The sequence below is a fragment of the Typopeltis vanoorti genome, chromosome 14 (genome assembly GCF_054136105.1).
Source record: "Typopeltis vanoorti isolate ZY-2024b chromosome 14, IOZ_Tvanoo_1.0, whole genome shotgun sequence".
In the NCBI taxonomy this organism is placed as follows: domain Eukaryota; kingdom Metazoa; phylum Arthropoda; class Arachnida; order Uropygi; family Thelyphonidae; genus Typopeltis; species Typopeltis vanoorti.
In genome coordinates this window covers 14,059,154-14,074,255 of record NC_143562.1, presented here as the reverse complement: position 1 = coordinate 14,074,255, position 15,102 = coordinate 14,059,154, and positions in this window count along the sequence as shown.

Below are 15,102 nucleotides of genomic sequence, written 5' to 3'. Positions count from 1 at the left end.
CCTAAATTTGACTTCACTCCCTATTCCAAGTTACGGATGTGGATCCAAATCCTAAAGGAAGGGCTTTCTTATTATGAAGAAATGTCCGAGAAGCCTTTGAAAACGCTCCGAGATTAGATGAATGAAGTCAAAAGAAAGAAAAGTTGAATTACTTAGTTACCTGCTATACAACTAGCCTCATGTATTTCACCAGTGGGTTCAGGAACCATAACATATCTACTTCGTACACTGGCTGGATGACTCTTTCTTTAATAAATTTTATTATATGCGATTTGATCAGTTTGTTATTATTAGTAATTATTTGTAAAGAAATAGGTATTTCGTAAACCCAGGAGTCGATTCGAAGTCTTCTAGGAGGTATGCTGCCCTTCTTCGCCATAGCAGCGGTTGAGTGCATTTCGTCTGGCCTGCTATACGAGAAAATGGCAGAGAACTCTCGGCTTACGTCTTACGAATGCTCACTGAATTAGTTTCTAATTTCTTCGTGACAGGCATCAGTTCATCTCTTTGATGAACTGATGCCTGTCACGAAGTTCCTTTTAGTTCAGTCACTTGAGACGAAATGTCTCGATTGGAAAGACCGGAGTTTCACATCTCTTCAGGTTGTAAGAGAGGACTAAGATTTGGGACCACAAATTACACTGAAATCACGGTTTGTATGCAGTTGTCAATGTAAGATGTTATAAATGAATCCCAGAAGAATCTTAACAATTTCTTAGATCGTTACGATTATCAAACTGTTCAACACCTTAGACCACACCTTTTTCTTTAAATTTCCCTCATAATTTGTGTGTAGGTGTATACGAGGGTGTGCTGAAAAGTTATAATCACCTGAACGAACTATTATTATTATTATTATTATTATTACAAATTATTACAATTTCATGAAACATGGTGGTTAAAGGGTTTGCAGATTTGTTTTTTAATGTAGTTTTATCCAGTTGCTTTAATATCATTTTTCTCCTCGCTGTTTATCAGAACTTTTCAGTCCTCCCCCCACCCCCTTTATGTATGAAATCCGAAATTTTAGCGGTAAGTGGCGTTGGTGTAATTGCCTGTGATATGGTTTGAGCACGTCTAATGTGAACACATTAGACATCAGCTAATATCCCAGCTGCAGATTAAATGTCACTGGGATTGAGAGTATAAAAAGATGACACAAAACAGGAAGCAACTTTGGAGTTGAGAACAATCAGAGAAATGCCTTCAGATCTAAACAAGAAGACTTTCGTTTCCATTGAACAAAATTCCTCTACCGGCTCTTCAGAATAAGCAAAGGATCCTTGAATATTTTCAGTTTAGAATAATTCGGAGGACATTTCTTCTTACATGACTTACTTGTTCGAGAAAGCTCCAAGACTACAGTACATTAGTACTCCTCTGAGTGAGCGAAGGATTTTTGGATTTATTTTTTAATTTTTTACCTTTTTATTTAATTATTTATCATAGTCTCCCCTAATCCGCAGTCAACTCCGTTCCGAAAATATTAAATGGAAAATTCTAGAAATAAACAGTTTATAATTACATCGGCAAATATTTCAAAGCCGAAAGTTTTTAAAAACTATGAATATTTCGTACGTTGACCTGACAGCTTACGAGAATACAATCCTCGGCATTCCCGAGTTTACCTTAGTTTGCACTACCTACTTGACTTAAGTAGCTGAGGCAACTCTTGAATGCCTGTTTAATTTTTACATAGCGGAAATGAAGCTATGTGGCTTTTAAGCTTTTAAGAATAGACAATTCCACTGATCTCAGAGGTAGTCCAACACCAAGGCAACTCGTTGCAAAGGTGGAGAAAGCTACATTTACTTGCAGCCTTTCGAAAATCAGGAATGTCAGGAATTGCGTCCCGTTCTCGGCTATCAGATCGAGTGTCGCCTTATCGCTGTACTTGTGTTCAAGCAACTCTTATTTTACTTAAGAATGGCTCCAAAGCGCAAGAACTGCGATGCTAGCAATGCGGATATGCGAAAGAGAAGCCGTAAAGTACTTCCCTTTAAGTGAAAAAGATTAAAATTCTCGACTTTATACAATAATAAAGAAATCATAAAAAAAACGTGTTCCATACACAATCAGATAACCTTTATTGTAGTATGTTGTTGTAATTATTCTATTTTATTATCAGTTACTGTTGTTAATATCTTACTGTGTCTTCTTCTTCTTATTGTGCTATCTTCTATCGAAGGTCAGACCATCTTGGCGAACAAACTGCGGTCTTGTGCTAATCTGAGCAGTTGTGCACTGCTCTTTCCTCTCCACGTCTTGATGTTGTCAAACCATGATATTCTTTTTCTTCCTCTAGTTCCTTTGCTATCAATTCTTCTTCTACCAAAATAGTTTGTAGAAGTTGCTATTTGCTGTTTCTCATGATGTGGCCAAGATATGATGTTTTTCGTTTCTTGATTATTTGTACAAGATGTTTAGCTTTGCCAATGGATATGGATTTTAAGACATCTTCATTGGTAATTGTTTCTGTCCATGATATCTTTAGCATTCTTCTGTATGGCCACATCTCAAAGGCTTCGATTTTCTTGATGGTTGTCGCCTTCAATGTCCATGTTTCAACTCCATAGAGCAGAATAGACCACACGTAACATTTCAGCATTCGGCATCTGACTTCCATGTTTAGGTCTTTATTGCAGAATAGTGTTCTCATTTTCATGAAGGACTGCCGTGCAACTACAATCCTTGTCTTTATATCTATTTCTGGATCCCACCGTTCATTAAGCCAGCAACAAAGATATTTATATCTTGACACTTGATCAATATTTTTCCCATTGAGTGTCAGTTTCATTCATGAGGCTTGATGTTTGCTGATGATCATGTATTTTGTCTTGTTGATGTTTATATTTATTCCCATTCTTTGGCTTTCTATGTATACTCTGTCAATGAGTTTTTGGAGATCCATAATATTATCTGCAATTAGCACGGTGTCATCTGCATATCGTAGGTTGTTAACAATCTTTCCATTTATTGTGATTCCCTCTGGACATTCTTCCAATGCTTTTTTAAAGATTACCTCTGCATATATGTTGAACAGGAGTGGTGAGAGCACACATCCTTGTCTCACTCCTCTTTTGATGTTAATATCACTGGTGGTAATGTTGTCTAATTGAACGGTAGCTGACTGATTCCAATACAGATTTGTTATTAGTCTTATGTCTTGTTCGTCTAGCCTTATTTGTTGAAGGACTTCTATTAAGTTAGTGTGTCTGACTTTGTCGAATGCTTTTTCAAAATCTATGAAACACATAAAGACAGATTTCTGTTTTCCTATGCATTTTTGTGTCAATATTTGGGTACAGAAAAGGGCCACTCTAGTACCAAAACCATTCCGAAAGCCGAATTGTGTTTCACTTAGAGTTTCTTCACTTTTTCTATAAATGCGATTCTGAATTACCTTCAAAAATATTTTTAATGTTTAGCTCATTAGACTAATAAGTCGGAAGTTACCACCGGAATTCGCATTGGGTTTCTTTGGGACAGTAATAAGAGCTAATCTGATGGAAATTCATCACTTTCATATATTTTATTAAATAATTTCTCAAGAAGTTTTATGTTATCTGGTTCTATTAATTTTAAAAATTCTGTTTGCACACCATCGGGTACATTGGCTTTTCCTGTTTTACTTGTTCATATAGCATTCTCTATTTCGCATTTCATGATTGCTGGTCCTTGAATGTTATCTTTTATATTTATAGGCTTCTGTCTAGTATCATTGAAAAGTTCTGTTACATATTTTATCCAAATCTGTGCTTTATTCTCTTTTTCTAGAACTATTTTTCCATTTTCGTCTCTTAGAGACACTATTTGCTTTTTCCTCAGTTTTCCAGATATTTCGTTGATTTTCGTATACAGATTGAAATTATCATGTTTCTTCTGAAGCAGTTCAATTTCAGTACATAAATTTGTCATCCAATTTTCCTTGGCTTCTTTCATTTTTTTCTTGATGATGTTATGTGTTTCAGTATACCTGGCTAGGTCTTTCTTTTTGTACATACTTCTTGTATCAATAAGAGAGAATCTCATCTGTCATCCATTCCTGTTGTTTTATATTATTCACATAACCTACTTCTTCAATACTTGTTGTTACAATGGCATTCTTTAAGCTATTCCAAAGAGATTCCACACTTTTATTTTCTTCTATGTTAATATGTTGTAATCGCAGGTTAAGCTGTGTCTTGGAACTTTTATTTATGTTCGGGTCTTTCAGTTTTTCTACATCAATTTTCTTTTTCTTCTTTTGTGATTTTTAGCTGATTTTGATCTAAGACGTACTTCTGCAACTATGGGATTGTGGTCTGATGAGATATCTGCTCCAGGATAAGTCTTTGCACTCTTTATACTACTGTGGAATCTTTTATTTATCAGTATATAATCAATTTGATTTCTGACAATGTTATGTTGGTTATCTTGAGGCGATTTCCAAGTGTACAGTCTTCTGGGTGGAAGTTTAAACCAGGTATTTGCTATTGTTAGATCTTCTTCCTGACAGAACTGGACTAGGCGATCTCCTCTGTCATTTCTGGTGCCTAAGCCAGGTTCGCCAACAATTTCTCCATCATCCTCTCTTCCCACTTTTGCATTGAAGTCACCCATCACTATGTTTATATCATGTTTCTTTGTTAGGTTTTTAATCTCTTTTAGGTGTTCATAAAACTCTTCAACATCTTGTTCACTTTTGTCAGCTGTGGGTGCATAAGCTTGGATGATATTTATGTTAGCGGGGTTTACCTTAAGTTGTAACAGCATTATCCTTTCAGAAAATGGAATCCAATTTATTACTGATTTATTGATTTCTTCATCTACTATTACAGCTACACCATGTCGATGTTTGTTCTCATCATTCCCAGAGTAATACATTGTCGTATTATCTTGTTGACACTTTACAGATCCTGGCCATCTTGTCTCGCAAATTCCCAAAATCCGGATGCCCAGTCTCTTTATTTCTCTTGTGGCATTTCTTAATTTGCCAGCTTCATACAGACTTCTGACATTCCAAGTTGCAATTTTAAAAGTGGACACCATTTTGAGCCGGAGATTCTTCGCACCCCTGTCCCATTTAAGGGACGCCGGGAACTTGGGGCCAATTGTAAGGGTTTGCTTGCCATGGTGGTTGTTCTGAAGATAAGGTAGAGCAGTAGTTTCTCCGTTTGCTTTCTGCTCCGCAGTATTACACACGTACACAATATAATCATATTGCCATCTGTAAATCTCTGATCACAAGCTTTTCCGTCATCATTTGGCTTCAACCTTGTGTCAGTGCTGACAATGCTGCTTCCCAATGTCAGGGGCAGTGACGCTGACATTGGGAAGTGACCCTTACTGTGTCTAATTTATAAAATAAACTTTGTCATAGATCCAAAAGACATATTTCGGCAATTACACCACATTTTTTTATTCAGTTATACAAAATACTGAAATAATAGTTTCCGGCAAGTTTCGTAAATCGTAGGATTTACATCTTCAGGGGTAAATAGTATAACTTAAAGTTTAAACGAGAGAATTTAATAAATAGAAATCATAAACTCAAATCGCATTCTGGTATTTGAGTTTATGAATAGCCAGACGGTTTTGATTTGTTTTTATTAATTCTCTTGTTTAAGGGTAAAGGCTTATAAAAAAGATTACTGAAGTGGGACAACATCCACGATTTCGGAAGAATGACGATAAAACAGATATATTATATGATAATAAGAGGTTTCCTTCTGATTTTAATACAAGGAACACGAAAACAGAAAAAATGAGTGTTGATATATGTGAGCCTATGTATCTCCGTGGAAGTGGCCTTAACCCTCCATACATATCTCTAGGCTTCCTGAAGAAAGTCCTTCGTTTAATTCAGATCGCAGACTGAGGAATTAGTTTTAGACTCTCCTTCGACTGGTTTACGAGCTAGTCGATCTCTGGCTCGGGCAAGAGGTTTTTAGTCTTATAAAAGTTTACTTAAAATTAGATCAGTAGTATGGGAGCAGCTCTGAACAAGATCAAGATAAGATAAAGAATCGTGACGTGATTGGTTGATAAGAAGAGACGTCATTGGGGGCGTGACGTCATGAGATTTGAATGTTTGGAATTTCCCTGGGGGTATATGTGTGTGTGGGGTCACGTTGTTTGTTTTGTTCCCGTATGGAATTATGGGTGATGGTAGAGATTAGGATTCGTGTTATGATTGGTGGGACACTCAGACAAGATCAAGATCAAGATAAGATAAGGAATCGTAAAGTGGGTGTGTGTTGTTATGAGATGTAGAGAGGTGACGTAATTTGCTAGTTGTAAATAAGTGACGTTATTGTTTTGAATGGAAAGGAAGATATATTAGAGATAAGGAATCGTGTCGAAATTGGTGGGACACTTCTAACAAGATCAAGATAAGATAAGGAATCGTGACGTGAATGTTTGTTGTTATCAGATGAAGATATGTGACGTCATTTCTTAGTTATAAATAAGTGGCGTTATTGTTGTGAATGGAAAAGGGAGATGTATAGTGGATAAGGAATCGTGTCGTGATTGGTGGAGATATATAGTGGATAAGGAATCGTGTCGTGATTGGTGGGACACTCTGAACAAGATCAAGATCACGATAAGATAAGGAATTGTGACGTCGGTGGGTGTTGTTATGAGAAGTAGATAGGTGACGTAATTTTGTAAATAAGTGACATTATTGTTTTGAATGGAAAGGAAGATATAGAGATAAGTAATCGTGTCGTGATTGGTGGGACACTTCTATCAAGATCAAGATAAGAAAAGGAATCTTGATGAATGTTTGCTGTTATCAGATGAAGATAAGTGACGTCATTTGTTAGGAGTAAATAAGTGACGTTATTGTTTTGAATGGAAAGGAAGATATATTAGTGTATAAAGAATCATGTTGTGATTGGAGGGGCACTTTTGACCAGATCAAGATAAGATAATGAATCGTGACCTGAATGATTGTTGTTATAGAGTTTGGAATGTTTGGTGAGAGAGGTCTTCCCTTCAATGCCCCCTCCACCTAACCGCATCACCCCCTATTCTCACCCCTTTTCTCCAGTAGATGTCTTCTCAGCCTAGTGGAGACGAGCGAGCTCATCTTTTGCAGATATCATTTAGTGATGTCACCTCCAACTGATACTGATAACTTTGGAGGTAAAAAAATAGCATTAGGTGGTGGAAGTGAAAGGGTAGTCAAGAGGGTGACAGAGGTCTTCCCTGCAATACTCCCCCTCTCCTCCAGATGATGTCTGGAGGAGAGGGGAACTTTTTAGGAATATTATTTTTTTCCTAAAAAATTATCAGTATCAGTTGGAGGTGACATCACTAAAAGATATCCGCAAATGGTGAGCTCGCTCATCTCCACTAGGCTGAGAAGACATCTTCTGGAGGAAACGGGGAGAATAGGGGGGAGATGAAGGGGTTAGGGGGGGGTGCGGAGCATTGCAGGGAAGACCTCTGTTACAGGCTTGAAGACATTTTCACTTCCACCACCTAATGCTATTTTTACCCCCATCCCAATAATTTCGGATATATGAGTGATAGAAATATTCACATGGTCTAATATCAAAAACACTTTTTGAGGATAAAATACTTAATATAATAAGAACAAATAATATAGAATACCCTTCGAGCCACAGAGATAAGATTTGCCTTATAATATCTCAAAGTAAGATAATCTCACATCAACATCATATCCAACAGCATGTTGAAACATGTCCATGAATCATCTGCATGAAAGTTTCATTTTGAAAGGAACGGTCCGGGTTAAGAGTCAGGTAAACAGTACTATAAGGAAAAACAAACGAGTCAAGTGTCTTTGCAGTTACGACAATTCGTTCATCCCGTGCAGGTATCGTATTGTGTTGTGGTGTTTGGTATCTAGGAAAGTAAAATAAAGTTTCACTCCTGAAGTCAAAGACTCTTTTAAGAACCTTTCCTCTCTCTGCTCAACCAACGCAAATCACTATAATAAACCATATCACCGTGATCCGATTCGGTCAAAAAACTCTTGGAATTGAAGATGATTCAATCCTCTTGCCCTAATAATGTTGACGACAGTCACAATAACTTTCATGAAATTATCAAATCCAATAGTTTTCGCCACAAATTCTGCCGGTGGATTAAACAGAGGTAATGGAAAAAATCTTTTTCTTTCTAGTTCAGGATCTTTCCTTAGCAGTGCGAAAAATGCTTCGTTCTTCCCCCCATAACAGAGGCACCATCAGTTACCACACCCACAAGGTTGGTTAGCTGAGGTCGAAACGCTGGGGCATTTTCTTGGCGGAAAAATTTCAGACAAGGCGACTCTTTAAATCCAGCTTTATTTAACATTATGGATGATATGAGAAAGAGATTTAAGTGAAATAAAAAAATTAAAAATGAATTTAAACTTTGCACTTGCAGAAAATGAATACTAACTCCAAACCGAGTTGCTTAAATTCGAACCAACATGCAGCAGTTTCAATATCCTCTCTTGTCACGTGTCATCTCCATCAGGTATGGTTGACTGTTGCAGATCTCGACCTCAGATCCGTAATATGAAGTAGAAATATGAAATCGGAGGGTGTAACCTCTTCTCTCTCGCAGTTACTGCCCTATTTCTGTACATATGTGTGTAAGCGGACCCTTTGATTAGAATTACCCGTCTATATAAAGAAAAGGACTTTTATCAGCCGTTTTCGAATAAAGGGTAAGTTATCCGGTCTCACGCACAGGAGGAGAGATTTCTCCCTTGAGGGAAGAAAAACACGCGTTTCTAGGAGAAAAAAAGCATCATCGTATGAGATCGGCAAACGTATCATTTGACAGAGAAAAAAAAACCCTGATAAACGCTTCTCTCTTTATAGACATGATTCGAACCCGGAACCAAGCGACTCGTGTACACGAACTCAGTTACAAATTCTCTATGGAAACTTCAAAGAGAAAACGAAAGCAATGCTAAAAGCATAAGAACTAACAGCTTGTGAATCAAAATTTGGCAAAAAAAATTGTGCAGATTGAAATAAACGAGTAATTCATGAGTGGTAAGAAAAGATCAGAATGCCACAATTAATCAGCATGGAAAAAATAGGTTTAACAAAAAAAAACAAAAGTGAGGAGATTTACTGCCTAATTACGAATAATTCTGACCAATAGGAGGCGGTTTGTTTGATTTTTGTTCTGTTTTTGTTTGCTTATTTATTCCGATCAGATACGAATATTTACAATTCTTCATTCCATTATCGGTTATTTCATCTTATCTTGCATATACTTAACTTTAGGAATATAATACATTTAAGTATAATATTTCTAGGTTTATAGAAAACGTAGCGTTAACTGACGAAAATATTTCAATTAACATTCAACGCAAACGCCATTCTTTAGAACAGTGGTCTTCAACGCATGGCCCGTGGGCCACCTCTGGTCCGCTGAGCTCTTTGCGGTTGCCCGCCTGCTATTTTGAAAAAATAATTACTTAATATTAAAACGAGATTAAATAAAAAATAATTTCAATGTAGCCCGCGGGCCACTAAGCTATACTGCGGTACTTAAAATTGTAAGATGCTTTACAGATTCACAAAGAACGCTGTGCATTTGATACTTTTCATAAAATCCTATAAAAGTAAATATTAAATAGACATGCTTCTTCAGCCATCTACCCGCGGCAAGCGGTACTTAAGTACTAGTACTAACGTCGTAGTAATTTTTCCAATTTTTTATTCTGTGTTCATATTGTATGAGGTATTAAAGAAACAGAAGAAAAAAACGCTATCTCTCCAAGAAAAAAATATTTTTATGAAGTCATGGAGAAAGTAAACGATATAAAAAATCTTCAATGTGGTTATCTCAGCTGCAATTAATGTTACTCAATGGACCAAATAACTAAGTTATAATCTCTACGATTCCAGTTTTACCTCCAATTAATTGAAGAGGGACCCATAAGGAATATGACATCACATCGAAACAGCCTGGCTGTAAATTGATTCCATTCGAATTTATGCATTTTTTCCCTTTTAGTTATAATGAATAATATGGGCGAGGTTAATTCAAATCCGTTCTTAACAGCTTATTGAAATACAACAATACCAGTTCATAAAATTCAGTAAAAATCGTTCTCATTGTAATGCATTGTTGATATCGACAACGCAACATCAAAGCATTTTTGGAACTGCGAATTGTTCGTTTTCGGTATGAAATGTGTGTTGAATGAAGTTCATTGTTTACTGGAAACCCTTCGGATTCATCGCTAATTTAAAAAATTCTGCTGTCAAGAAAGAAGGACGAACTTTTCATTAACAGTCCAAGGCGGTTATGTCTAACCTCCGTTGTGGATAGAATTATTTATTAAGGCAAATTATTTCTTAATAGAATGTATGGAGAATCTTTTCCTAGTTGCAGCTCGACCTATGTGGTCGCGATGCGTCCATCTGAAAGCAAAGACTGCGGTTGTCTTCATTCAAATTCAGATGTTTCTTAACTCTTGTGTTTGCATCTTAAATCAAATGAGAGATTTTTTATAATAAAATAAAACATTGCATCCAAACACATGCATGTAAGATCTCGTGAATACGTGTTTCAATGAAGCACTTCATGACATTTATTTCCTTTTTCTTCTTATATGTGTAAGTGCAACGAGATGCTCCTTATATACGAGATAACAGATGCTACCGTCTGCTGGGCTGTTCGCATGTTAGCTGAATATCTGAGATTGCAAGTGAAAGTACACGGGATTGGAGCACATAAAAGCCGCCTTTAAGAAGGTAAACCTGATTTTTCTGTTTATTTCTAAGATGACAATCACCACATGAAGGGATAGTTTAGGAGCATTTAGTGTTTTTTTCTCCCTTTCTTTAGATCAAGATTTTTGATATTACAGTGATCATTTATGGCTTTGGATCTTGTGTCTTATAAGTACGTACATCTTTAACTTCCGTATATAATTCAGTACTATAGGAATTCATTAATTTCTTCTCGTATGTATTATACCGATGCAAGTTCAAATGCGTGCTGATTTTGAATCATTTTATTTAACCTATCAGACGTTTAGCGTTTGGTCTGCGAAACATTAATCAAAGCATGATTTTTTTTTCACATTTTTTAATGTGGGAAGCCATATTTTCAAATTATATGTACACTTCTTGAAGAAAAGGCAAAAAAAATCCCCCTTCCACCCGCTATGGTTAAGGTGCACCATACCATGCAAAGAGTAACGTATTCGCAGCCAGCATAAATTGTAGGAATGTGATGCTACCAATTCAATGCAACTGTGTCCGGTTGAAATATATGCAAGAAGGGAACGGACGGAGTTTGAAAGAGGTGTTGTGATAAGATGCCACGTTGCAGGCATATATATTCGGAACGTTTTTGACCATTTCGACAATCCCAGATCAACCATCAGTGGCACCATACTAACGGAAGCATTGAGTGTGAACCGTACGTGCTACTGACAATCGAAGACCCACCAGACTCGTCGAACGTAACCTTTGGTCTATGAAGGATAATATGGAAAACAGAATCGCCATTTGTCTGGCAACCTTCAAGCAAGTTTTGGCCATCAATTAGAACACGAGTCTGCACAAAAAACATTCAGAACGAGGATCACGACATGGGTTGACATGATCTGGCCCTAATATGCACCCGTAACGAACATGAACCATCATCTTCAGTGGAATGGCGAATCACGCTAAACCCTCTATTGAATAGATGGACGTTTGGTGGATGCCCAGTGAACATCTCTTACCAGAGTGCGTGACTTCAACTGTGAAATTCGGAGGGGGCGACTGTCTCTTTCAGCTAGACAATGCACCGTGTCATAAAGCGTTGCTAATGTAACTGCGTTGTTTGTGGACATGAACGTCATCATACTTGACTGGCCTCCACAAAGCCCGATTTCAATCTTATTGAACATTGTGAGTCTAATTAAAGCGTAGGGTGAGATCAAGGAACGTATGCCCCAGATCGGTCCAGGTCCTCATTACATGATTACAGGAAGAATGGTCCAAAATCCCCATTGGTCGATATCGTACGCTTGTGGAAACTGTGCCCCGTAGGATTGCTGTGGGGATCGAAGCGAAAGAAGGTGCAACATTTTAAGTTCTGCGACTTGGCTGTTTGTTCCTCATGCTATGGTGTCCGTTTATTTCTTTCCAAGCAGTCTGTATAATAATAATAATAATAATAATAATAATAATAATAATAATAATAATAATAATAATAATAATTTCAAATGCATATAATTTGAATTAATTTTTATTCTATTTGAAGAAACTGATTCAGCAGTGGAGTGAAAGAAGATATTTGTTTAACGTTTTGAAAAAAATAAAACCGATTTACAGAAGTGCTTTTGCTATGATTCCTAATGGCGATGCTATCTGAATGTTTGCAAAATTATTTTATTGTTTCCAATTATATAAACTTTATTATTAACACCAAACAACAACAAAAAAACATTATTCTAACATTTAGACTTGTGATGAATTGAATAAGTGATATTGAAACTACGAAAAATACTTAAATAGCGAACGATGATAGTGGCCTCTAGTGGACTAAAAAGTTTCACTAAATGCATTATGATAAATATGCTTTGTAATAAACTAACGTTTTTGCAATCGCCAATAAGCAAACTATATAATAAATCAATTATGATTAATTGATTAAAGTTTAATAATGTTTTACAATTCCAGTCATAAAATAATGTGTATAAAAGATTATAAAATTTGCAGATACACCTAATAATAATAATCATAATGTTATAATAACTTTAAAAACCATTGTACTGGATGACGATTCGTCCTATAATCACCTATGCCTCTCCAGCCTGGAGCCACACCTCTAATACTAACATTACCAAAATACAGCGAGTGCAGAACAAGTGCTTGAGAATGATTTTGAACGCCCCGTGTTATGATAGAAAAAGTCAACTCCACAGAGACACAAATATTCCCTATATTCTCTCTTATCTACAATCCTTAGCTTCCAAATTTTTTTCTAAAGACGTCCACACATCCCAACGATTTGGTTCAGCAAGCTGCAGCATACGAGCCAACGGACATATTCAAATATAAAAGACCAAAAACTATATTAGCCTCCTATAGCGATACATAATCTCCATGCCCATTCAGGGCGAGCAAACTGCTCGTAAATTTTACCTTCACTGTAACCACGACAGATAGCGGGGAATATGAAAAGCATTTTGCTTCACCCTTAAAGAATAAATGTCAATTTTCAATTGTGTCACAATAAAAAACAAAAATCAAGTATGGCGGCTCGTGTGTTAGTGTTTCGTGTCGTATATTATTGATGGTGAATTGTGAATGCCATTGATATGTTTTTAGCGATTTATGCTTATTCTTTAGTAATAGCAGTTAATTGCTTGCTGCCATAAACAGACACTTTATTTTTCCATAGTGGTTTATCCTTGAAAGTCAATTGAATTTACAAAGGCGATACGCTAGGCCTACTGCCGCTAGTATCGCCATTGTTTTATATCGTGACATCTTATTGCTGGTAGACACCTTAGTGTGTCTACGGTATTTGTTAGTGGAGCCCAAAAGGTCCACATTATTATCTTTACCTGCTCGAAACACCTGTGCAATCTCTACTCTTTCTCCATCCGTGTCTTAGCACATTCACAAATTATTGGCATGGCAAAACTTCTGAATGAGGCCAAATTCGAGGAAGTATACATAGAATTCCTCAGACTAGGAATGTAGCTGAGTGATAATTAGCCAGGAAAAGTCAAGCTCTTTGACACATTCCCACCCACAGCAGTCACAGAGGACAATATGGATGACATGAGTGAAGGACCCAATACGCTGACGCAATCAGATTTTGTACACTTCCCAAGTATGGAAGATGCTAGATCCCAAGACAGCAGTTATCATAACTTGGAAACAGATACAGAGTTCCAATTGGTCAAAAGGAAGAGGACAATCTCCACCGATGTGGAAGAACCCAAAACAACAAGGATAGAAGCACCCAATGGTCCTAAAGAAAAGATACCATCAGTCATATTAAGGGATAAGGAATAATGGATCCCTGTCTCGTCAAGCCTCATAGAACAAAACATCTCATTCTCATGGGCCAAGAACTCAAATGAGGGAGTTAAAATACAACCGACTACTGTCTAGGATTACAGAAAAATGACCAGATTTATGGACAATGCTAATGTCCCATATCACACTTTCACTTTATCCAGCGAAAGAAACCTGAAGGTAGTTCTACGTGGGATAGCTGAAGGTATCACTCCTGACGATGTGACCACTGATCTCTCCAGACAGGGCCTGTCTCCAGTTAAAGTGAGCAGAACGCTCAGATCAGATAAAAGACCAATGCTTTTGGTGCCGGTGGAAATAAACAACAAACAAAAGCAGATCTATGAACGGACTTTAGTATGCGGTCTCAAACTTTCAACTGAGCCTATTAGGAAAAGAGCATCTGTAGGTCAGTGTCATAGATGCTAAAGGTTTGGACATGCCCAAAATGTATGTAAGGAATCCTTCAGGTGCTTAAAGTGCTGCGATGGACACCAGATCATCACTTGCACCAAACCACGCACAACTCCAGCACGCTGCGCAAATCGCAGAGGACCTCACCGCCAACTACAAGGGATGCATTTCCAATCCAAAAAATCGGGGATCAACAAAAGGCAATCTCGCTCCTCCAGCTCTCAACGTTTTAAGCAACTAATCAAATGGGGGGGGGTGGGGGGGGGGGGGGGTGGGGGGGGGGGGGGGTGGGGGGGGGGGGGGGTGGGGGGGGGGGGGGGTGGGGGGGGGGGGGGGTGGGGGGGGGGGGGGGTGGGGGGGGGGGGGGGTGGGGGGGGGGGGGGGTGGGGGGGGGGGGGGGTGGGGGGGGGGGGGGGTGGGGGGGGGGGGGGGTGGGGGGGGGGGGGGGTGGGGGGGGGGGGGGGTGGGGGGGGGGGGGGGTGGGGGGGGGGGGGGGTGGGGGGGGGGGGGGGTGGGGGGGGGGGGGGGTGGGGGGGGGGGGGGGTGGGGGGGGGGGGGGGTGGGGGGGGGGGGGGGTGGGGGGGGGGGGGGGTGGGGGGGGGGGGGGGTGGGGGGGGGGGGGGGTGGGGGGGGGGGGGGGTGGGGGGGGGGGGGGGTGGGGGGGGGGGGGGGTGGGGGGGGGGGGGGGTGGGGGGGG